The sequence below is a fragment of the Pecten maximus genome, chromosome 19, assembly GCF_902652985.1.
Source record: "Pecten maximus chromosome 19, xPecMax1.1, whole genome shotgun sequence".
Taxonomy (NCBI): Eukaryota; Metazoa; Mollusca; class Bivalvia; order Pectinida; family Pectinidae; genus Pecten; species Pecten maximus.
This window is the reverse complement of record NC_047033.1, coordinates 31,166,905-31,184,131: the sequence shown is the minus strand read 5'-3', so window position 1 is coordinate 31,184,131 and position 17,227 is coordinate 31,166,905.

Here is a 17,227-nt window from a genome sequence, read left to right as displayed (position 1 = left end):
AACCTTGAATGAAGGTCAAGGTCATTCATTTGAACAAACTTGGTAGCCCTTCACCTCAGCATGCTACAGACCCAATATCAACTCCCTGGGTCTTTTGGCTATTTAGAAGAAGTCTTTAATTTTTTTTAGCATATTTGACCCCTGTGACCTTGAATGAAAGTCAAGGTCATTCATTTGAACAAACTTGGTAGCCCTTTACCCCAGCATGCTACAGACCCAATATCAACTCCCTGGGACTCTTGGTTATTGAGAAGAAGTCGTTTAAAGATTTTAGCCTTTTTGACCACTGTGACCTTGAATGAAGGTCAACATTATTCATTTGAACAAACTTGGTAGCCCTTCACCCCAGCATGCTACAGGCCCAATATTAGGTCTCTGGGCCTTTTGGTTATTGAGAAGAAGTTGTTTGAATGGAAAAGTTGACGCCGGACGGACGGCCGGACGGCCGGACGGACGGACGGACGACGGACGCCGCGCCACGGCATCAGCTCATTTGCCCTTCGGGCAGGTGAGCTAATAAACACATGACTAATCAATGGTATAACTCCGCACCATCTTTACTTATTCCATAGAAGACCTCTGGATATTTTGACCTTAATAACTTTAGTATTCCTCCTTGGATCACCTATATTGGTCAAATATCATGAATCTTCATTTCAGGACTTTCAACACTGAGTTTACATATCTTGTTCTTCTGTCAATGGTTTTATTATGCAAACCCTTTATTCATGTAATGTACACAACACTTATTAAATACAAGTGGCCCAATGGGCTTGTATCGCTCGCTTGCTTCTAATGAGTTGATCAAAGTGATTGATGCAGATAATAAGTTGATAGACATTTTATTCAAATATCAAAGACCTTGTTTATGATACAACATTTACCCTAGGTCATTGATCCCCAGTGGTGTCAGGGTGTATAGTTTGTGTATCCAGTAGGATACAACATTGACCCTCGGTCATTGTTCCCTAGAGGTGTCAAATAATTGAGTAGAAACACATAGTGACAGGTAAGTAAAAGAACCGTATGGTAACACATTGGAACAGGTGAGTCAAAGAACCGTACGGTAAAACATTGGGACAGGTGAGTCAAAGAATTAAACGGTAGCACATCGGGACAAGTGAGTCAAAGAATTGAGTGGAAACACAGTGATAGGTGAGTCAATGAACTGTATGGTAACACATTGGGACAGGTGAGTCAAAGAACTGATTAGTAACACATTGGGACAGGTGAGTCAAAGAATTAAACGGTAGCACATTGGGACAGGTGAGTCAAAGAACTGTATGGTATCACATTCGGACAGGTGAGTCTAATAACTGAGTGGTAATACATTGAGACAGTTGAGTCAAAGAAATGTATGGTAATACATTGGGACAGGTGAGTCAAAGAACTGAACGGTAACACATTAGGACAGGTGAGTAAAAGAACTGTATGGTAATACATTGGGACAGGTGAGTCAAAGAACTGTATGGTAATACATTGGGACAGGTGAGTCAAAGAACTGAACGGTAACACATTAGGACAGGTGAGCCAAATAAGGTTGCTGTTTCACAGCACCTAAAAACTGAACGGTAACACATTGGGACAGGTGAGTCAAAGAACTGGCCAATTTTTCGGATCAGAAATCTAAATTCAAATGGCACAAAAAGGGACCAAGGGGAACCTACACATGAAGCTTGAGGAATGTCCCTTCAGTACGTTTCGATAAATAGCTACAACAATCTTCAATTCTCAAAATCCAAGATGGCCGTCTGTCAGCCATTTTCTTTTCCTGATCAAAAGTCTCAACACCCTATAAATGAAATGTTGACACTGAATAATAAGATGGATAGATGCAGCACAACAATATAAACTTACCTTTCCTAAGGGGAGTAAGCTAAGGACCTTCTCAGGTAAAAACTTGGAAATTATTGATTCCACTGAAAACATCAAAAATGTCCGAATGTGTAATGAATCTCCTTTTATTTCTTACCCTTTACATCCTCCACATCTGTCTCCATCGTGTCCTGTTGGACTATGATGTCACCGATTTCCCCTGGAAAGACAATGATTGCACAGACTGAGTAATAAAGTACATGTACTGTACCAGGTAAAACACCATGAGTGTCATCCAGTATTAAACGTTTAATAAACACATGTTTAATCAATGGTATAACTCCGCACCATCTTTACTTATTCCATAGAAGACCTCTGGATATATTGACCTTAATCACTTTAGTATTCCTCCTTGGATCACCTGTATTGGTCAAATATCATGAATCTTCATATCAGGACTTTCAACACTGAGTTTACATATCTTGCTCTTCTGTCAATGGTTTTATTATGCAAACCCTTCATTCATGTAATGTACACAACACTTATTAAATACAAGTGGCCCAATGGGCTTGTATCGCTCGCTTGCTTCTAATGAGTTGATCAAAGTCATTGATGCTGATAATAAGTTGATAGACATTTTATTCAAATATCAAAGACCTTGTTTATGATACAACATTTACCCTAGGTCATTGTTCCCTAGTGGTGTCAGGGTGTATAGTTGGTGTATCCAGTAGGATACAACATTTACCCTCGGTCATTGTTCCCTAGAGGTGTCATGGTAAAGAGTTGGTGTATCTAGTAGGATACAACAATTACCCTTGGACATTGCTCCCTAGTGGTGTCATGGTAAAGAGTTGGTGTATCTAGTAGGATACAACAATTACCCTTGGACATTGCTCCCTAGTGGTGTCAGGGTGTATAGTTGGTGTATCCAGTAGGATACAACATTTAACCTCGGTCATTGTTCCCTAGTGGTGTCAGGGTTGATAGTTGGTGTATCCAGTAGGATACAACATTGACCCTTGTTCATTTATCTGTCATGGTGTCAGGGTATAGTTACTGTTTCATGTGATATTCCAATCTTATCTTGTGGGGGAAGATTCAGAGGGGCCATATGGAGATGACAATAATTTGGTATTTTACATATCTGTAGTTACTTTGATTGGAGGTTGAAATGGAACACTACTGGGTGCCAGGATGTCTTCTGATGTTTCACAGGTGTGATGTGTAAACACAAATTTGCATTTGATTGAGAGCATCTAATAAAGAAGATGAGTATGTTTGTGGTGCAACTACCTTGCAGTCTGATGTTCATCAATCGTCAAACTTTGCAGTTGGGCTTTTAGCTTTTAATAACTGGATTGTTGTAGGTATTTGTGAGGCTTTGTTCATGCGGAAATTGTGCTCTGACCAGGCTGTTGGGAAGGATGGTAGCAATATTTGCCACAAAGTTTTGCAAATAATTAAGGACAAATCTCAACTAATGAGAAGTCGGCGGCCATTTTGAAAATGGAACTTTTGAAAAAAAAAAAGTGGAATGCGCAACTACATGTTATACTGATCATGTATACCAAGTTTATTAAAATCGGAGTAGTACTTAAAAGGAGTTGTCCGGACAACTATTGCGTCACAGACAAACGGACGGACGGAGGGTAAACCTATAGTCCCCCCGTTTTTCAAACGGCAGGGGACTAATAAACTTAAATGACATAAAGTAGGGGGGATACAATTCCTACGGCTATATAAATCAACAAATATGACATAAAGTAGGGGGATACAATTCCTACGGCTATATAAATCAACTTAAATGACATAAAGCAGGGTGGATACAAATCCTACGGCTATAGAAATCAGCTTAAATGACATAAAGTAGGGGGGATACAATTCCTATGGCTATATAAATCAACTTAAATGACAAAGTAACGGGGATACAATCCTACAGCTATAGAAATCAACTTATATGACATAAAGTAGGGGGGATACAAATCCTATGGCTATAGAAATCAACTTATATGACATACAGTAGGGGGGAAACAAACTCTATAGCTATAGAAATAAACTTATATGACATAAAGTAGGGGGGATACAAATCCTACAGCTATAGAAATCAACTTATATGACATAAAGTAGGGGGGATACAAATCCTATGGCTATAGAAATAAACTTATATGACATAAAGTAGGGGGGACACAAATCCTAAAGCTATTGAAATAAACTGAAATGACATAAAGTCGGGGGGGGGGGGGGGGGGGTACAAAAATACTACGGCTATAGAAATCAACTTAAATGACATAAAGTAAGGGGGATACAAATCCTACGGCTATAGAAATAAACTGAAATGACAAAGTAGGGGGGATACAAATGCTATGGCTATAGAAATCCGCCTTAATGACATAAAGTAGGTGTGTGTGTGTGGGGGGGGGGGGGGGGGGGGGGGGGGGGGGGTGGGGGGGGGGGGGGGGGGGGTGTACAATTCCTATGGCTATAGAAATCAACTTCAATGACATAAAGTAGGGGGATACAAATCATACGGCTATCGAAATCAGATTAAATGGCATAAAGTAGGGGGGGATACAAATCCTACGGCTATCGAAATAAGATTAAATGACATAAAGTAGGGGGGATACAATTCCTAAGGCTATAGAAATAAGCTTAAATGACATAAAGTAGGGGGATACAAATCCTACAGCTATAGAAATCAGATTAACTGACATAATCAAAGTACTGGAAGTTAGTCAGATGAAAGGGTGATATTTGAAATAAAGCAAGAAGAGAAATTAAAGTGATATCAACATGATTGTTGATAGATACATTCAAGAGTGAGGTTTTGAGTATTTAAACGTTTCTTCTCAAGAGTTAAAGCCAATTAGATGAAATGGTTTTCAATCCTGATATGATGGACACACAGGGTAATGGTTTAACTGTCTTGATGTACACAATGGTTTTAACCATATTGAAGTTTCAAACCAAAAAGTATTTTTTTTAATATTCTTTAATACTAAAGTATTTAAACATATCCACTTAAGTGTTTAAAATCAACACTTTTAGTTAGGGTTGTTTAACATTTCTACTTATTGTTTAAAACAAGCTTCCACTAAAATAGTTAAATAGTTAAACATTCCTACTTTCAAAAAAAGTTTTAAAAAAAGTGTTTCAAACAAATTTCTGCTTTGGTAGCTAACATCCATACTTAAGTGTTTAAACCGTCCTGATGAACATAATGCTTTTAAACATCCTGATGACGGTCTTAACTGTCTAATTAAGTTTCAAACTTCCACTAGTCCAGTTCACAGAGACTAGTACTATTTTAATTGTATTATCAAAGACTAATTATTATACTGATCTACAAACAACTGTCAATTATACTGTTATGTAATAGAATAGTATTGTTATTCACATGGTTCTATTAATATTGTTTAACACGACAGGTTAAATTTTTATTAAACATTTACAATGTATTTTTACATCTAAGACGTTATCCGTGCACTTAAGTATACATGTAATTCAATTTAAAAAAGAAATAACAAGAACACATATAAGTGTTGATATGTTGAATACATGACAGCACCTAGTCATTATTAAAAGTTACAACTTTTGAGTATGAATTAAATGAACAATGGAAATACCAAACACAAACAATGTTCTTTCAACGAAAAAATAGAACTATACAATTATAATTATGATGATTTATATTGTGTTTCGCCTGTCAAAGGATCATATTTTGTTAATCCTGCACATACTGTATTATGATAACATTGTCAGCATAAATGTGTGTGTATATATATATTTTTATATGTATAGGGTCTAGTAAGTAATAACGACGGTATAAACCAATATAGGTACTGGATCCTAACAAACAAATGTTGGATGCGTATTACTAGAAATAGATATATGTCAAGTAGTATTCATAAATTCGACAATTTACTTGTCTGTACTGTCGTTATTACTACTTGATATATATTTATATATATATATATATGTTTCATCTCTACAATGTAAGAAGTTTTACAGTTTTGAACAATACATTTGACAGACACATTGTACGCTGTATCTCTGCATACGTTACAGGAGTTAGCTACCGACATAAATTTAAATGTTCTAAAACTTTTTCGAGAGTTGGCTAAAATATTTTTGTCCATTTATTAACCCACCATCATCAGATGGTGGGCTATTCAAATCGCCCTGCGTCCGTGGTCCGTCTGTCGGGAACAATTCTTGTTATCGCTATTTTTTCAGAAAGTACGGATGTGATCTTTCTCAAAGTATACTTCCCTTGGTGTCTTGTTATGCATATTATATTTTGAGACCAATAAAAAAAACATGGCCGACAGGCAGCCATCTTGGATTTTGACAATTGAAGTTTGTTATTGCTATTTCTCGGAAAGTACTGAATGGATCTTTCTCAAATTTCATATATAGGTTTCCCTTGCTCCGTTGTTATGCATATTGCATTTTTGTATCAGTCGGAAAACAACATGGCCGACAGTCATTATCGCTAAATCTCCAATTTCATACATGTATATAGGTTCCCCTTGTTTGAAAAGCACTGGAGGGATGTTTCTCAATTTACACAGATTAGTAAGAGGAAGGGAAAATAAAGAGAAGATTAATCTGACATGGAACATATAAAGATCATTCAATGGTGGGCGCCAATATTCCTCTGGGATCTCGTGTCTTTTCAGCCTTAAAAGTGCCGATGACTTTGTTAATAGCAGTATATATCGCCATTATAATATTTACATCACTAGGTCAAAACACTCAAATACGAGTAAATGTAACTCCCGCAATGTCTTTTGCACTTGATTAAGAGCCAAGAAATACTCTGTCACCTACAGTAAAAAACACACTTGAGTAACAAGTACTTAAGTGATAAGAAACAGTGTGTTGTGATATCGAGTGGTGTAACATGGCAGGATTGAGTTATCGTATCTGTATGACGATATTGTCAGACAGAACAGCAACGACAGGAATAAACGTCTGTATTGGTCTGAGGTCTAACCGATAATTGAAGGCTAAAACATAGGTAATATAAAGGCACGAGGCCTTCCGAAGGATAACCACCTGGAATCCTCGGAACCGTACGTAAAATACAATGCTGTTTCACAACAAGTGCTTAGTATTTTTGGTATTTCATCCTAAAATGGATGTCCATATATATGCGATAGCCCGCAGATTGTTATGCGTATTTTCAACAGAAGATTTAAAGGCCAATATTCAAAGATACTCAAATGATTCAATTACTGTAGTTTTACTGAAAAACCTATGCTTTTGTTTTTGAGCATTACCATAATCTGGTAAAGCACCCATAGCTTACAAATAAAGATAACACTGTAGAACCATTCAAGATTTTTACGTGTGATGACTACTTTGTTTTCAAACAATAACATGAATGCAATGTCTCACTTACATATATCAGAAAATCAAGTGCAAACACAAAATGAAATAAAAATAATAAATCTTATCAGTTTCAAAATTATCCTTTATGTACATGTCATACTTTTTACATGACCAATAAGAGAGTTTGATGATTATATCAAGGGGGTTTTGCCTAAAATAAGGGGCTTGTTGGGCGACATAAATATCACAGGGGGTAGGGGCGAACCTACGTCACAAAAAATGATTGTCAGATTATTTATCTAAAAATTATTTTTTGTGACTTAGTCCTCCCCTACCCCATGTGATAAATATTGTAACAGAGTGCATGCTTAATTAAATTTAAGTCAATGCCTCCGCTAGGGATCGATGTCGGGGCCTCTAGCTTACTAGTCTTACACTCAACCTATTTTGCTAAAGAGAAGATCTCTCTAGCTGAGCGGTATTAATACCAGGGTTACAATATAAACAATTTCACAGCAATAAATTAATTTTGAAAGTTTTTGAATATTAATATTTTTTATTAAAGATATTAATAATATATATACATGTATATACTTCAAAAAGTAGTATATGGTATGCAATTGGTAAACATTTTGATGATCGAAAATTATTTTTCATTTTATTAATTAGCCCAATTTTACTCTGGCCCTGTCACCACCGGAATCGGAACGCAATGGACCGAAAACACCACATATATATGCTTTATTGTGTTTTTCTTCTTGCATAGTTTGAATTAAGAAAACTAAGGTTATTATTTCCCAAAACCTATGTAAATTATATTAAATTCAAAAATTCATGATTTATAAAATATAAGGGGTAAAATATATAAAAAAATAAATGTTGTATTTTTTTTCCTTTTCACTCCGTCGCACACTGATATATCTTGTTAGCAATATCAGAGACCTATAGGTCTCTGGCAATATGGCGCCGACTCACGTATGAAATTTTGACTAGCGTAAAGCGAAGGTCTATACGGATGGAATAAAACACCTAGATGGGACTAAATGGGTGTTCTTGGATAAATAAATATCTCATTTGTCCATAAATGTAATGTAGGTGTTATGACACACCTGATTTTATTGTATTTGCACCAAATTCTTAGCGACACCAAACGGTGTCGGTTATAATTCCACGTTTTACTGTAAACTTTATTTATTTTTACAACAATTGAGAAACAAGTTATATGAACTTATATTAATCCCGCTTGTTGGCCCGGATGGAAGCGCGCGAGGGGTCTTACTGTGGGAGGAAACCGGAGTGCCCGGGGAAAACCCACGTGGTCGGGCAGGTGACCCCATACCTTTTCACGTCCAATCTGGGAATCGAACCCCGTCCGCCTTCCACGTTTTCATATAGTAGCACGCTCCGGCCCTACACCAGACATGCAGTCAACATCACGAATGTAGGAATGACCACTACGACTACCTAACAGATGCGATAGTTTTGTTAGCTTTATAAGATAAACGATCGGATTTCAGCATACTATCACTGACCCATGATATATGTTTTTTTTATGAAATACTAGCTGCGATAACGTAGATCTGGACGACAATATGTCTGCCTCAGAGCAGTAGTGTAGGAAAGGTATGACTTCGTTCTAATGATGCAGTCTGATCAGGCTCTGAATCACTAACGTAAATCGTAAACATAGTTTAGTCCTAATTAATTAAAGAAAAAATAAGGTAGACATGTGAACAAACAGATTAACAACGTGTAAGCAACTTGCCTTTAATTCGTGTTGATAAATACTCTAGTGACAAACATCACACTAGAGTTTCGGATGAAGCCCGTATCCAAAGGGCCCTCCCATTTTGACCGATTGACGGATCACGTGATCGTTGATTTAATTACATATTTTGATACAAACATATGAAATATGACATCTAAAGAGACAATTACATTTTTTGTAAGTTATTGATTTCTGATTTCAACTTTTCAAAACACACAACAAAAATGAGACATATGGATACGAAACTACAAATAAAGCTAGGATAGATGTTTACATAGAAAATAGCGGTAAAGTTGCGACATCATTTTAGGAAGTGATTGAAACAACTGATCAAAATAACTGTTTCGTCAAGTTTTTTACGTTAGATTTTAATGTTTTTATTCTTGCAAATACCGATATTTTGTGAAACTAATGCCGGTACGGTTCTTGTACCGAGTATACCGGTTGCCAACCCTTCTCGCACTTGGAACTTTGTGATGAATTTTTGATAACAGGCTACCACCAGACGTCTCAAATATATTCATTTTTCGTGTACATTGTAATAACACTTTATTTGAAGTCTTGATATTTTTCATAAATGCATATATAGTTTACCTACATCATATATGAACCAAAAGAAACCGCAAAAAAAAAAAAAAAAAAATGTGAATGGAAATATAATGAAAGCGACAGGTTTTGACGTCAAATCTCGTAGGTGATTGTAACATGGCAGGCGTAAAACGTCCCTATAGAAATATAAAAACATTATGTGGCGGTTGAAATAATATATCTTCAATAAAAAATCCATCTGTATCTATTTGATTTCTCATTCATGCAGGTCGTTGGTTTTTACTTACAATCAGATACGTGTAAAATATTCGACTGTCTGTCACCTGGGTACTAGCTGGCCTACTAACTGACCGAGTACTTGAGTGTCTACCATGTGTAGATATAATGTTTTGTTATAATTAATAGGCTCTAGCTCTGGTGGCATTGAAAGTTGATGTTAAATAAGATATATTTCTTTGGGGGGATTTTATGAGAATTATAATAAACAATTACAACATTCAAAATAAAGATCTACTATGCCTATCGAGATAATGGGTTGTGTATTGTGTCGGTATGTACGAGTGGTCTCCCGTGATTACGGAGATAGCCGCTTGAGATACCAAACTATTGGTTCTGCAAAGAAATCCTATAGCTGATGCTATAATGTGAGGACCGCCTCCCATAATAAACTTAAATGACATAAAGTAGGGGGGATACAATTGCTACGGCTATATAAATCAACAAATATGACATAAAGTAGGGTGGATACAAATCCTATGGCTATAGAAATCAACTTATGACATAAAGTAGGGGGGATACAATTCCTTTGGCTACATAAATCAGCTTAACTGACATAAAGTAGGGGGGATACAAATCCTACAGCTATAGAAATCAACTAATATGACATAAAGTAGGGGGGATACAAATCCTACGGCTGTAGAAATCAACTTAAATGACATAAAGTAGGGGATACAAATCTTATGGCTATAGAAATCAGCCTTAATGACATGAAGTAGGGGGGATACAAATCCTATGGCTAAAGAAACAAGGCATCGCAAAGGATACAAATCCCCTCGCGTGCTAGCACATGAACTCTGACGCAATATGGGGGGGGGGGGGGGTTGGGGGGGTTATTGCAGGGCATTGAAATAACATCGGTTGTCATTTGCACTGAACTGCAATAGACATGGATGGGCTTATTATCAGGCGTGGGCTATGGAGGTATTGCCATGCAGGACCAATATATGAAGTTTGGTCAGGATCCATTTAAAAATGAAGTCGCAACAACGCTGACAAAGATTTTCTATAAATAGTAACGGTGACCTTGACCTTGACCTTGGCACCCTGAAACACGAACTTGTTCGAGGTATTCCCATGCTGCACCCATATATGAAGTTTGGTCAGGATCCGTTCAGAAAACAAGTTGCAAGAGTGCTGACAAAGATTTTCTTTAAATATTAACTGTGACCTTGACCTTGACCTTGGCACCCTGAAACACGAACTCGTTTGAGGTATTCCCATGCTGGACCCATATATGAAGTTTGGTCAGAATCCGTTCAAAAATGAAGTCGCAAGAGCGCTGACAAAAAGTGAACATACGTACGTACGTACTTACATACGAACGGAACTCTATATTCCCTCTCCGACATTCGTCGCGAGGGGATAATAAACTTAAATGACAAAGTACGGGGGGATACAAATCCTACGGCTATAGAAAAAAGTTAAAGGACATAAAGTAGGGGAGATACAAATCTTACGGCTATATAAATCAGCCTTAATGACATAAAGTAGGGGGGATACAAATCCTATGGCTATATAAATCAGCCTTAATGACATAAAGTAGGGGGGATACAAATCCTACGGCTATAGAAATCAACTTAAATGACACAAAGTAGGGGGGATACAAAAATACTACGGCTATAGAAATAAACTCAAATGACATAAATTAGGGGGGATACAAATCCTACGGCTAAAGAAATCAACTTAAATGACACAAAGTAGGGGGGATACAAAAATACTACGGCTAAAGAAATCAACTTAAATGACATAAAGTAGGGGGGATACAAATCCTATGGCTATAGAAATCAACTTAAATGACATAAAGTAGGGGGATACAAATCCTACGGCTGTAGAAATCAACTTAAATGACATAAAGTAGGGGGATACAAATCCTATGGCTATAGAAATCAACTTAAATGACATAAAGTAGGGGGATACAAATCCCATGCTTAAATGACATAAAGTAGGGGATACAATTCCTATGGCTATAGAAATCAACTTAACTGACTTAAAGTTTGGGGGGGATACAATTCCTTTGGCTATAGAAATAAACTTAAATGACATTAAGTAGGGGGGATACAAATCCTACAGCTATAGAAATCAACTGATATGACATAAAGTAGGGGGATATAAATCCTATGGCTATAGAAATCAGCTTAAATGACATAAAGTTGGGGGATACAAATCGTCTGGCTATAGAAATGATTTAAAATGGCATAAAGTAGGGGGGGGGGGGGATACAAATCCTCTGGTATAAAATTACCTTAACTAATTAACAAATGAGGGGGGATACAAATCCTATGGCTATAGAAATCAGCATATTTATGTTAAAGGAAGTTATGTTAAAAGATAGATTATTTTTGTTTTGTTAATATTGTATGTATCCAATTTCTCTTGTCAAGTTGTGAATGGAAAAAAACATATTTGAACGAACCAGCAAAAACTTAGTTTTTGTTTTGATTATTGATGTAAAAATCCATGCCTTTCTGGAAATCGGAAAAAAATGGTATGTATATATATATATACCTTTAATGAATCAAAGCCATTATTAAATATTCATTTATATCACACAATACTAGGTAATAACTTATATTCATAGATTAAATATAATACTAATTAATACTAAAGAAATATGGACAATATAATTATAGTAATAAAAGTTTAAATAAAAAAATAAGCCTAAATCTTTATGAGCTATTTTCTTTAAACCAAACCAATTCCTAATATTTATAAGTTTAAGACTTTTTTAATTAATGCTTGTCGCAATTAACCCACATCATCCACATTAAATTCACACCTGTCAAGTCCATGGCCATCCTGCTGATTGTGTGTACATCACACCCTGACCCCGTGCATGACTGCTCACCACCCCCTCCCTAATTGTCTTTGATGACAATCATTATATACACCTAGGTGTAAGAGTCACCAGGTATGCAGAGAGGAACACATATATAAAAGTGAACAAGGAACCACTGCAAACTGTATATATCATATTTGCTGTCACTTAAATTGACATGTCATGATTAAATAGATAAGTCTGTATATAAATCATACACCCCTGCAGTCCATTCTCCCAATATCTTAAAAACTCCTTTAATCCTCCAATTATCAAACAAGAGGCCCATGGGCCTTAACGGTCACCTGATTTTTGAAATATGTCAGTAAATTTGAATGAAAGAATGAATTTCAAAACAAATAAAACAAATAATAGTCAAAAATGTGATTTCCCTATATAAACTATAGTAAAGTTTACCCCCTCCCCAGGGGCAAACATGAGACCCCAAGGTCATGAAATTCACAATTTTGGTAAAGCACCTCAAGACCCTTCCATCTATGAAGAGTATTTGATTCTAACATATCTGAGAGTAGAGAAGATGATGTTTGAAATTTCAGTCAGTTTGATCCTTTTTGGCCCCGCCCACCAGCCCCTGGGGGTCAACCAGGGCCAACATGTACATACCATCAAACTGTCATCCCATGCTGATAATTTGATACAAGTTAGAATGAATTCCAATACAAATCCAACAAATAATAGTCAAAAATGTGATTTCCCTATATAAATTATAGTAAAGTTTACCCCCTCCCCAGGGGCAAACATGAGACCCCAGGGTCATGAAATTCACAATTTTGGTAAAGCACCTTAAGACCCTTCCATCTATGAAGAGTAGTTTATTCTACCATATCTGAGAGTAGAGAAGAAGATGTTTGAAATGTCAGTCAATTTGATCCTTTTTGGCCCCGCCCACCAGCCCCTGGGGGTCAACCAGGGCCAACATGTACATACCATCAAACTGTCATCCCATGCTGATAATTTGATACAAGTTAGAATGAATTCCAATACAAATCCAACAAATAATAGTCAAAAATGTGATTTCCCTATATAAATTATAGTAAAGTTTACCCCCTCCCCAGGGGCAAACATGAGACCTCAGGGTCATGAAATTCAGAATTTTGGTAAACCACATTAAGACCCTTTCATCTATGAAGAGTGTTTGATTCTACCTTATCTGAGAGTAGAGAAGAAGATTTTTTGAAGTTTTAGTCAATTTGACCCTTTTCAGCCCCGCCCCTCAGGCCCCTTGAGGGTGGGGACCATATAATTCACAATTTTTGTTGACCTTTAGCCATAGAAGCTTCCTGCGAAATTTAATTGAATTTGGTTTAGGGGTTTTGGAGAAGAAGTTGAAAATGTAAATTGTTTACAGACGCACGACGGACGACGGACGACAACGGACAAAAGGGGATTAGAATAGGTCACTTGAGACTTTGTCTCAGGTGACCTAAAAAAGAGTTCATTAATACTTTCTAGCATATAAATTCATTGTATTGAACACCCATATACAGATAAGGTTTCATATGATGAGGGGGGAAAATTTTTCCTTGGGGGGGGGGGGGGGGGGGGGGGGGGGGGGGGGGAGAGACAAATCCTATGGCCAGTTTTAGTATCCGGATACAAATTCTATGGGGATACCTATCTTATAGGACACCGGGATACAAAATGAAGAATATTTTATTCATGTTTCCACAACATCCGGAGCATCACATCAACACATCACAAGGAACTATTCTGAGATAATTCATTATTTTCATTTTATTATTAGTCTCCGCCTTACAGTGTGAGAGCCATCATGGCTTGTGTTATAGAGGCTATTACCTCGACCAAGCAATTTTCCATTACTTTTCATTTTTGAACAACCAGAGCACAATTATGAACATTTCAATAATACCAAAATTTTACCGATACCAGTGACATGTTTCATCGTAAATTGAACTTTTCCGTGTTTAATTAACTTTCGTAATCTTTTCTTTTACTTTTCCATAAATCTTTATATTTTCATCTTCTTATAAACAAGTTGTATCTTAACTTGTACTGCAATATGATTGTTTTTTTTACACACCTTTACAATGATATATACATAAATATTCGGTTCATTCCATTTTTAGCTCACCTGGTCCGAAGGACCAAGGTGAGCTTATGCCATACCGTGGCGTCCGTCGTCTGTCCTTCCTTCTGTCGTCCGTCCGTCCGTCAACAATTGACTTATTTGACTTCTTCTTCATAACCAATGATCAGAATTTGCACAAATTTGGTAAGAAGCATCCCTATGGGCAGGGGACTCCAAATTGTACAAATGATGGAGCTGACCCCCTGGGAGCCTCTGGGGTGGGGCCAAAAGGGGTCAATTTGGAGCTATTGATATAAACGACTTCTTCTCTGAAACCGAGCAATGGCTATCGCTCATATTTGCCTGGTATCATCATTATCGGGTGGGGATTCAAAATTGTACAAATGATGGGGCTGACCCCCCATGGGTCTGAGGGGCGGGGCCGAATGTGGTCAATTTGGCTATACTGATATAAACGACTTCTTCTCTGAAACCAAGCAATGGCTATCGCTCATATTTGCCTGGTAGCATCACTTTGGGGTGGGGATTCAAAATTGTAAAAATGATGGGGCTGACCCCCCTGATAAGGGGCCTGAGGGGTGGGGCCAAATGTGGTCAATCGGGCTATATTCATATAATTGACTTCTTCTCTGTAACCAAGTAATGGATATCTCATTTTTACTGGTAGCATCACCTTGGGGTAGGAATTTGAAATTGTACAAATTACGGGGCCGACCCCTCTCGGGGCTGAGGGGCGGAGCCAAAAGGGGTCAGTTTTACAAAATTGAAAAAACGACTTCTGCTCTGCAACTAAGCAATGGATATCGCTCATTTTCCCCGGGTAGCATGATTATGGGGTGGGGATTCAAAATTGTAAAAAAGTTGGGGTTGAGGTCAGGGTCAAAAGGGGTCAATTAGTCTAAACAAGTTCTTCTCTGAAACTAAGCAATGGATATCACTCACATTTGTGTGGTAGCATCCCTAAGAGGTTGCGCCAAAAGGCAATATCATTTCATGGATTAATGCACTTTTTGGAATTTTCAGTATCAAAATAAAAGCAATGTACATGTACCCATATAAAATGCTTATGATATATATTGACATAGCAATACCAGCGACAAATATACCTCAGCATCATTCTTGTTTCATATCTCATGAAACCAGGTGAGCGATACAGGCCCTCTTGTTTAATAATATGCAATGTCCTACAACTTCATGTAATACAATGTACAAATATCTTTAAAGAGATGTTCATATATAAACATATTCGCACACAAGGCAAACAATTTTTATTTTGTTATGCATTTTAACATTAGTTATATACCATTCATACATACTTGTACGCACTATTTCACAATGAACAATCCTTTTAATTTTAATTCAATTATAATTATCTTTTCAATTGGTGGTACAATAATGATACTTATCCTAGGGTGTATTTGGTACAAATGTATTTGGCAAAAGAAAAAAATTAACAAATTTGCAAACTCTTCAAATCAAAGTCCCTTTAAAACCTCTACAAGTGACCCAGGCCAAGAAAGGATTACGTTTCATCCAACGCCAGTAAACAACCGACCAACTTCCGAAATCGCCAAATCAACGACATCAACGCCCTACAGACCAGCAAGTGTGTATCCCCGCCTCGCCTCCATCATGCCATCGCCAGACATTGACGAAGATTATTAATACTGGATTGTTTTAATTAAAATCAGTGTTCCTACCATTCGTAAAGTTCAATAACATTTACAACTTCATCGCGTAATTTTATCTGTGTATTTCAGTGACATTTCATCATCGTGTGAAAGTGATTTTCGTTCACTTCCTATGTGACTCTTTAAAATATGTATAAGTATATTCAATTATCGGTGGATTATCAATTCAACATGTGAAGAGGAACTTTTTTCGACTTTATGCTTAAACCAATATATACGAACTGTGCTGTTTTAATATATCATCATATCACATATAGTTCCAGATCATTATACTTACGTCATCTCTTGGAGAGACTTTTTTTTTAATTTTTTTCAACATATTATCTATTACAATCTAAAATGGAGAGTTTGCTCACGTGATTATACACGGAGTTTTCATTGTTATATAAACTCTTCCATTATAGTATATGTCAAGAGTCGGAATTGAGTGAGATGATTACACATCCACATACTATTTGTTTTTCCGCACTCGTATGACATGTTACCTTCAACTACACTGTACTATGGATTCGACGGATTTGGAACACCCGATGCAGTTTTATGCCGGGATGAAGATGTTAATTACATTCACCATATTCGGACATTCCACTATTTGCCTTAACATTACTTTATTTTATTTTATATATCTGGAACTTTTGTGATAATATTCATCATTTTCGTCCAATATTCACAGCCTAATTGATGTGCGTGGAATCATTCTTCGGAGAAAAGTTGGTTGTACAACAGAACCAAGAACTCATTAACTTTTCATTTGTGTTATTACTACAAGGTGGATTGTCTTCATTGTGACTCCTGTAATGATAAACAAGTCAAACACATTAACAAGCGGCCCAGAGGGGGTGCCCCTTTGGCCCTTTTCGGGTCAGAGTCACCATTTATGCAAAATCTGTTCCCCCTTCCCC